The sequence below is a fragment of the Botryllus schlosseri genome, unplaced genomic scaffold (genome assembly GCF_051294905.1).
Source record: "Botryllus schlosseri isolate E-star unplaced genomic scaffold, Bs_hap1 Bs212a, whole genome shotgun sequence".
Taxonomy (NCBI): domain Eukaryota; kingdom Metazoa; phylum Chordata; class Ascidiacea; order Stolidobranchia; family Styelidae; genus Botryllus; species Botryllus schlosseri.
Genome location: NW_027648821.1, coordinates 1 through 8,818, shown reverse-complemented (window position 1 = coordinate 8,818; position 8,818 = coordinate 1). Strand labels below are relative to the sequence as shown.

At 39.4% G+C, this 8,818-nt stretch overlaps 1 long non-coding RNA gene across 2 annotated transcripts; it reads left to right on the top strand.

The window, feature by feature from the left end:
- The first annotated feature begins 1,274 nt into the window (after window positions 1-1,274).
- LOC145432816 (uncharacterized) lies at window positions 1,275-3,182 on the top strand. 2 transcript variants are annotated; one of them, XR_013912980.1, is made up of 3 exons: window positions 1,275-1,741; window positions 2,117-2,211; window positions 3,036-3,182. It is a non-coding gene; the product is annotated as an uncharacterized LOC145432816 (long non-coding RNA). The 2 variants fall into 2 exon arrangements; XR_013912979.1 differs by having other exon boundaries at window positions 1,275-2,211.
- Window positions 3,183-8,818: the final 5,636 nt, after the last annotated feature.

Genomic DNA, 8,818 nt, shown 5'->3' with positions numbered 1-8,818 from the left:
ACTTACTCCAACCTTACTTTAAGGATTTGCTGTAAATGAATATAGGTGGGTATTAGTCGATCAATAAATCGAGCAATCATTTGCTGTTGTGCTTTTTGTTGAACAAGAACAATCGGTTGCTGTTGCTGTAGTACATAAAAGCTGGAAAACCGATGTAGAAGTGATCTCATTGAATCAGACTAGCTTATAAGCTTATATCTTATGAATTGTGAATTGTGTGAAATTGTTTGTATCTATAATAGTATTGCATGTCTGGTGGTTGCGTAAGAATGCAAATAGCACGGTAAGGCTAAGAATAAAAAGCAACCATAATATGATAATCGCAATCGGTCTCTGTATAAAAGATACAGATGAAATTCTCATCCAGTAAGTTATAAACTCAGAATTAGCGTACTGTTTTCCAAGTGGGCCTACCTTTGCCATCTACATTATCCATCTGTTTTAGATGTATTGAAGGTAGCTTTTAGTGATATAATAAACGCTGCGGAGAGTAGTGGCTTGCTCACGTCTTTGTCATTGTCTGGACTGAAAATGAAGCGCAGCGGCCAAAACAAAAACGTCAGCTGAACAAACAATTTTTGAATAATTCGGCGTCAACTGATGGTCAAGGACTCAAGGTATACCCTTTTATTCCGTGAAATATGGTACATATATGTAAAACGTTTATAATTTGTAGATGATGTTTTTCCTGCACTGCAAGGAAGAAACGTAATCCAAGTATTCAGATACAAGACATGCCAATTTCAAGAATGCGGTCATCTTATGATTCTGGCAATGAAATTGTGGCAAGCAGGAGTGATATCAATGATGCTCGCAATGCAAGTTTGCCATCATTTAGCGAAAAGAGTGTTCATGAATGGCATGATCTATGATCCCAACATTGAATGTAACGGCCAGAGATCTAAGTCCTGCAGTAAGTTCCTAGCACTTTGATGCGTTCTCGAATTTGAGAATAAAGTCTCTCTGTTTTTCAGATGCTCCTTCATTTAAAATCATCGTTGAACTACAAAATTTTGACCATCAACAATGTGGCCTGTCATAAAGTAATGGTAAGTACATCACATATGATGGTCAATCCAACTTTCTTGTAATCGAATCCTTTTTAGCTTGTGCATCAAAGACATAAAGTTGCAGAAAAACCATATGATGGATTTCCTCAGACATAATATCGACAATGACTCTAAAAGACCTCAATCGAGTGCCCCAATTTTACTGGAAGATATAATTGAAGATCCCTGTGAAACCTTGTCACAGCTGGAACACCTAAGTTGAACAACGGCAAAGTCTGCGCTGGTATGTTTTTGTTTCTCATTCGAACAAAGCGATTGACAGTCTGAATCAGGGGTGTCCGCCGACACCAAGGAATCATTTTCAGACACAGCAGGGGTCCTTTTCGAAATTAGTTCTATTATCAAAAATTGAATTGCCAATGTGATTTATTGCGAAATCGCAAAGTCAACCAAGCCTTTCATTAGCGTGACCATGAAATTTATGGTGTGGATGGTTTTATCTAGAATGCCCATAAATGTTATTGTTAATTCTGGTGCAAACCATTAATGCAAGGCAGTACCATCTGTATTGTGTACCACTAATATAATGTTTTACAGGTAGCCGCTCTAATGGGAATCCGGGGTGTACAATTGCCGGAAATATGATGACCAGCATAGCTGTAAAGAAAGTATGAAAATCCTAGTCTTAAGGGTCAAAACAACAAGAGTGACACTTGAAAAGACTTTTAGACGTAAGTTATCAACGGTTATTGACGGAAATTAAACGTAATCAACGAAAAAAAAGTTGAGCCCTAGCCTCGATTTTTCAACATTTTAATCGTTTGACGTCATATTTGGTAATAAGAATACTGATGTCGTGATGTGCTAAGTTACCTACTTCAGTACTCTAGTTGCTAATGAGTTTTAGCAGAAAATATTCAGCTGCAATTGAATATATTATTGCAATATGCATTATGCATATTGCAATATGAATATATTATTCAATAGTATATTGGAATTCTATACCTCCAACAGTCTCTTATATCAATGAAACTGGTTCGTTGTCTGATGTATAATATGCCATGACTGGACAGTGGACATCTTCATCTAGTTATATCTCTTTTTAGGAGCATGCAGATCGGCTCATCCTGACCTCGAGATCCCAGATAAAAGAACTTAAGATCAGGTTGCAAGATCTCTAACTGTTGCTGCATCTTGCAAGGTAATTTTGTTGTTAAGTTAAGCCTGTGTGGTGTGACAGTTGTGTCTTTGATGATATTATTGAACTGTAAGTGTATTGTTGTTACCGCTCATCTTCAGAACATTGTATATCAGTGGTCCCCAAACTTTACGAGAAAATTTACGAGACAGACCTTTACAATTTCCCTCCGCTGGTCGCATTTGTCTCGCACGGGGAGATTAAAATTTAATTTGAATAACTCAACTTTGTGTTGATCTACAAAATAATTTTAAGCAACTTCGATTTTGGTTTAGACAATAACCTGTCTAAAGATTTTTATACTCAAGGAATTAAAATCTCTGAAAATTTCTGGATCGTGTGAATTTCTGGAAGGTACTACGCAGTCATAAAAATTGTCTCGCTGACCACAGTTTGGGAACCACTGCATATATTTGCTGTGTTGTGCATGGAAGGAGCGATCAATATCACATCAGCCTCTCACAGGCAACTATTACCATATTAATATTAAAATAATAATGTGGAGAAAAATCTTCACCCCGTGCCCAAACTAAAGGTTTTGAAATCCGTTTCCAGCAGCAGTCACTTCATGACGCCAATAGCATGAAAATCATCTCTATCTCAGGCATTATTGAACAGGTTCTGGTGTCTCATCTTGACAGCGTAACTGCGTTGATTATATCTTCAGTGTAAAAGTAAAGGTCATGTCGCTTTTGAAAGAGGACTTCAAGTCTTTTGGTGAATGTGACTTGGACCACCATCCCACTTTACTCACAACCAAACACAGAACAACTTTTATTCTACAGTGATAATAATCAATTGTACTAATCTACTCGTTTATGTTATAGGTTGGCGATAAAGAAGATAACAGGAACAAGGCTGTCATCACAGAGTCTGACAATTCCGACAACGATTTCGAACTTATGCTTAGGCAGCAATATTTGCTGAAGTGATTGCGCAGTTCTGTGCTGATTTAATACACGAACAAAGCCATGCATGATTTGTAAAATTATCAGTCAGTCTTCCTTGATAAGGGCAGTGCAGGATGTGGCAGGTCCAGGTACCTAACTAGGGTCAGGGGTCACCTAGGGTCAGGGGTCATCTGGGGTCAAGCAAGATATCATGACAATGTCATACAGGTATCTTTGAAGATATCCTATATATGTGCAAATGTGTCGACAGATTTATATAAACAATACATATGACTAGATATATTTTGAAGTAGTTGAGACATATACACAATATATATGCAATATATTCTGTGTTTGCTGGGATGCCGACCGTTTTACCAGGATGCTGTGCGTCTATTGAGCACGTAACTCCAAACGCTCTAACGGTAGTTATCGTGTCGGTTTTCGCCGGTACGACTCTTATCCTCCTGAAATCACGTTTCAAGATTTTCCGAACATTCTCAATTGATACAAACGTTGGGGTGATATTAGGCTTACCATATTTTGAAAATGCAAAAAGAGGACACTTTTTCAGAAATTTGCAAGATACAAAACCGGAGTAGAATTCTCAAAAACCGGTGAATTTTTCCCACTTTGCGGTCGGTTGACTTAAAAAAAAAAAAAAAAAAGTCATCCTTTCGCTCAGAGCTAAATTCACCGTTTTTCACTCCGAAATATCCGCCGGACCGTCACTTCTGTGCTAATTTGCGGCATATCAGACCTAAATTTTCAAAAAAGAGGACAAAATCTCAAAAAAGAGGACAAAAGGGCGTCCTCCGAGGACACTTTCAAAAAAGTCAAAAAAGAGGACAAATCCTATTAAAAGAGGACGTATGGTAAGCCTAGGTGATATACCATTGCTTATGGACAAGCAGAAATCCAGCGAATTGCGAATGACGATAGGTATTCTTGCCGATCTTTGTCAGATAACCCTATCCTACCGCCGGGCATGGTGGTCAATAACAATTGGTGATGTTTGATCTGTTGACGAATGTTGAAACAGACAAACAGGTGAACCCACTTCGTGATTCTGAAAAGTCCTCTTTGATCCCGATCCGGGACCGAACTCGATAACTATATGATTCAGTCCATTTAGGGATACCCTACTCCTACTATTGCATAGAAGATAACGATTATGACGATGCTGTAGGGTGATCGATTCAGGAGACTCTCTGACTGGTGGTTATCCAACTCAAAATTGAAGAAATATCTTCTGAACGTTATGATTTAGCATTAGCTGATATCAATTACGCTAGGCCTACGCCAATTACGGTTTGATGTTATTCAGTTTCAAGATGTCACTAAACTTATTCAACGGTAGAGTTGATGGAGAGGGTAAGTGAATGACGAGTCCACGGCCGCACAAATTTCCTTCTATGGCCGCTGGTTGGCCTTGACCACCGCTGGTTTACACGAATGTCATGGCGAGGAGGAGCCTAGATATACCTCCAAAACATTAGGTAGGAATAGCGAGGAGTCTAGATAAACCTGCAACACTTAGGTAGGAATTCTGGAGCCAACCTCGGTCGGCCCCCCTCTGTGTAAGAGTATGGATGATATGGAAATTTCAAATTAAGTACCGTACCAAGTGAATAGTATATTGATATTGAAATGAACCCGAATATTTTCAGCTGACACTCGTCATTTTGATAAAAGTCGGCCTCTACCGTCAACACGAAATCTTTCGTGTTTTCGCGCTCTCAACAGGTATAAATGCCATAAACATTTGTTAGATAATCTTGCTTGCTCGAAAAATAATCGAGGTGACAGGTTTCGTGTCTTCGGGAGACGCAGTTTAGGTTATCGGTACATATACTAATAAATCGAATACATTGTTTGTATGGCAGCACGCAGTGAATCTCAAAGACACAGTACACGATGCGTGAGCATGAGCACTGAGCACGCGGTACATTGTGCAGTGCAATGATTTCCAGTCCAACATTGTCCACTGCTATGCGATGATACCATCAGACATGGGGTAATCGCGATTAGTAATCGTTATAGATAACTAACCTACGGATAGATATACAACACCCGTCGTCACGCTTGCTTGCTCGGAGGAAAATACTTCTCAACAATCTGAACGCAATGTAATTGCCAATCCCACAGCTGACGACCCGAGCGCTCAAATTAAATAAAGTTGGTCTTATTTGAAAGCTACTGTCGCACTCATTCTGAATATGTACATTACAGTCTCATCAGGACGATGGAACCGCTTCCAAATACACCGCAAAGTTTGAAAATCGGCATTGTTCTGAACAATCGCAAACATGCAAGAGGCATTGTTATGGCCATTGTGGTGCGTCGCTGCGATTGTTTAGAACAATGCCGATTTTCAGACTTTGCGGTGTATTTCGAGGCGGTTCCATCGTCCTGATCTGATTTTAATGTATATTTTCGGAATCAGTGCGACAGTAGCTTTCAAATAAGACCAACTTTATTTAATTTGAGCGCTCGGGTCGTCAGCTGTAGGATTGGCAATTACGTTGCGTTCAGATTGTTGAGAAGTATTTTCCTCCGAGCAAGCAAGCGTGACGACGGGTGCTGTATATCTATCCGTAGGTTAGTTATCTATAGTAATCGTAATCGATTACGACAATTACAGCATTTTGAAGTAATCGTAATCGCAATCGATTACATTCGAAAAAAATCCGAAGTAATCGTAATCGTAATCGACTACTTCCCATATCTAATCGATTTTTTTGTGAAAGAACGATTACTTTTCGTTTGTACAAGGACTATGACATAAACTGCTGAATATTCGTGAACAAGAATGAGATAATTTACCACGTTAGCGATAGCACAAACGTCTGTTTTCAAACGCCACTACTCATTATTACGTCAGAAGTATCAGCTCCGCTCGTCATTGCGTAAGAAGTATCCACACATTGTAAACAGACACGCGATGGACATTGTAGTGTGATTGTAAGAACACCCCCGTGTTTTATATCAGGTTATCAATACACTACAGAAGCCCCTACCTCGCAGCAGGATATTGATCACCACTCTGCCTATAGTTTCAAATAGTAACTTATGTATTGATGTTTGGTTGTGCTTAGTTAAACGCAGTTTACCGTTGCTGCTTGGCGAGCAGGAGGCCTACGTACGCACGTGCACCTGACGAAGATTCGGAATTTTGTACTCGTCGAATAAAACATTGCAGTTTTCACAACGAAGCATTACAAATAAACATCTGCTGATGTATATCATAACCGAGCCGTGCTTAGCCGTTTCTCGTAACAGCAGTTCGCAGTATATGTATTAAGTTGAAGGCAGAATTTTTATGTTCACTATATCTTATTCTCATGTAACTACTTGAAACAGACGTCAATCGTTATTTCACAGTTCGTTACTCAGCATTTGGACCTGCCGCCATAACCATACGCTTATATAGCCTGACATGTTAGCGTGGGTTGAAGCTAGAATCAGAACCAAAACAGCAATTCGTCCCCCAGTCCAACCGTTGGTCAATTTTCAAAACTGAATTTCGTCAATAATATTGGTGATTGCATTATATTACTATTCATTTATAACCTCTCTCAGCCCCGAGTGTCAGATTTACCTGTAGATCTAGGGCACGTAATTCATAATTATAGCATCTGGTCTGTTGTTATAATTACTTTATTGTATGTTGTTAATTCGCGACCTCCAGTCTGTTGTATAATCAAAAGATATTGTACTCGCCCAAACGTAGCAGACTAAAAGAATATCTTTCGTGGGACGCACACACAAATTGGCATGGCTTTATTCCTTTGTGGATGCGCCGGGTGGCATTCGCATTGTGGGCCCAGATTGGAAGGACAGGAGTTATTAGTCACGCCCACACAGCGCGGCCATCGACAATGGACGAATCCTAAGTTTCGGCCAAGGTATTTCTTTGGTATCGCATCCCGTGCCTTAATATAAGTCGATTCCAGTGCAGACAGATGGAAATTAGTGCGGCCTCTGCCCAATATAGAAAATCTTTCATCGCGATAGTTTTTAGCGCAAGTTACATTCTCAGCCAAATGCTTGCTGATGGCAGAGTTCATAGCCATGGCCTGATTACGTTCTAGTATAAAACACTCTCATGTATACAGTCAAAAGTATTTGAAGAGACTTTTTGGGGTACAGAACTTTAATATACATTTTAATAATATATTCATACTAGAAATAGATCAAAACCCGAAGCTTTTCGAGCCACCACTCATCAGGGGTAATCGTCGGCATAAAGAGAATTTCAAAAACTTGCATATAACTACATTGCATACAGCCGGACAGACGAAGAAATCCCGGATTCACTGTCAAATCGGTCATTCTCATCGCCGGACTCGATATCTTTACTTTCAAACATGACAGACATGTAAGTATATACTGTAAACCAATAGGCTATGTACTTGAGGAGATACGGCTTGTGAGTAGTGCCGTTGTAGAATATAGTACCGGTGGCGCAATTCGGTTCCAAATGTCAACTCGCCTCATACATTTATATGATTTTATGGATTCAATGCTGTGACAGTTGAATGTAGATCCATAAACTGTCATCTTACTTGTATCGTTTACCCAAGCATAATTGCATGAACAATGCCTGATGGCTAAACATAATTGGCAATATTAAAGACAATCACTGAGTGAATTTTACCTGTAGGCTGCCAATGCTCTGATGTATTCCCGGTTGGTTTTACATAACAAATCTCATGTATTCATATATTTATGTACTTACTTGAATTCCTGAATTGTATATGTCATCTACAGCCCTCATCCGAGCAAAAGTTTGGAATACAATTTTCAACAGAAGGAAGGTGTGACGCCATTAATGGCGGATAGTCAAGAGACTTGTATATCGGAGGGAGAGAGCCATGCTACATCAGTAAACCTGTTCTAAATCAAAATCATTTCACAATTTCATCAGTATTGTTCATCATTTGCAGCCTGTAATACCGGTTCAAGGCAGTTTGACTAAAGCCAGCAATTTTCAAGCAAGTGTCTCGGCAAAAGATTGCCAATCAACTCCCGCTACACAACAGAATGAAACACTCACCGCAGATACTGCCACTGTTCAGCCAAATAACACAGTCACGTCTGATGAGGGTGTGAGGTAACTGGATATTCAAGTGAGAATCATAGAGTCTTTAACGCTTTTGATGTATTTTCAGTCGGACCGAGAACTCCAATACGATTCACTACAACTCCACGCCGAACATAGAATTACTGGAAATCAAGATTTCAACTTTGAAAAATGAGATATTTTTGAATCGCTGTCTAAAATCTGGTATGTAGGCTACATTATTCTTCCATCATTTAATTAGAATATATATTGGATTGCCACTGATCCACTTGATGTGGTAGTCTATACTTAATATTCCCCCCCACCTTTTCTTATGGCCTAAAGCACTTATCGCTTTGATCTTTTCATCCAGTGTTGAATCGAGATAGTTTAACTGTGAATCTACCTCTCCTCTAAACAGAAAATATTTACACACTCGAATAGAGATTTCTACTTGCCAGCTCTGGTACACTCTGACGTGGTTTGATGGTGTAACTATAGTGTCCTATATGGTGTCGACACAGGTAAATCTCACACCTCAGTGAAATTGTATCACGTCACAATTTCCATTTGGCTACAGGCAATTTGACGGTCATTTTTGACCGGCTTGCCGAGCAATAAATTTGGTAAAATAGGCAACAATCGAATGCTGACT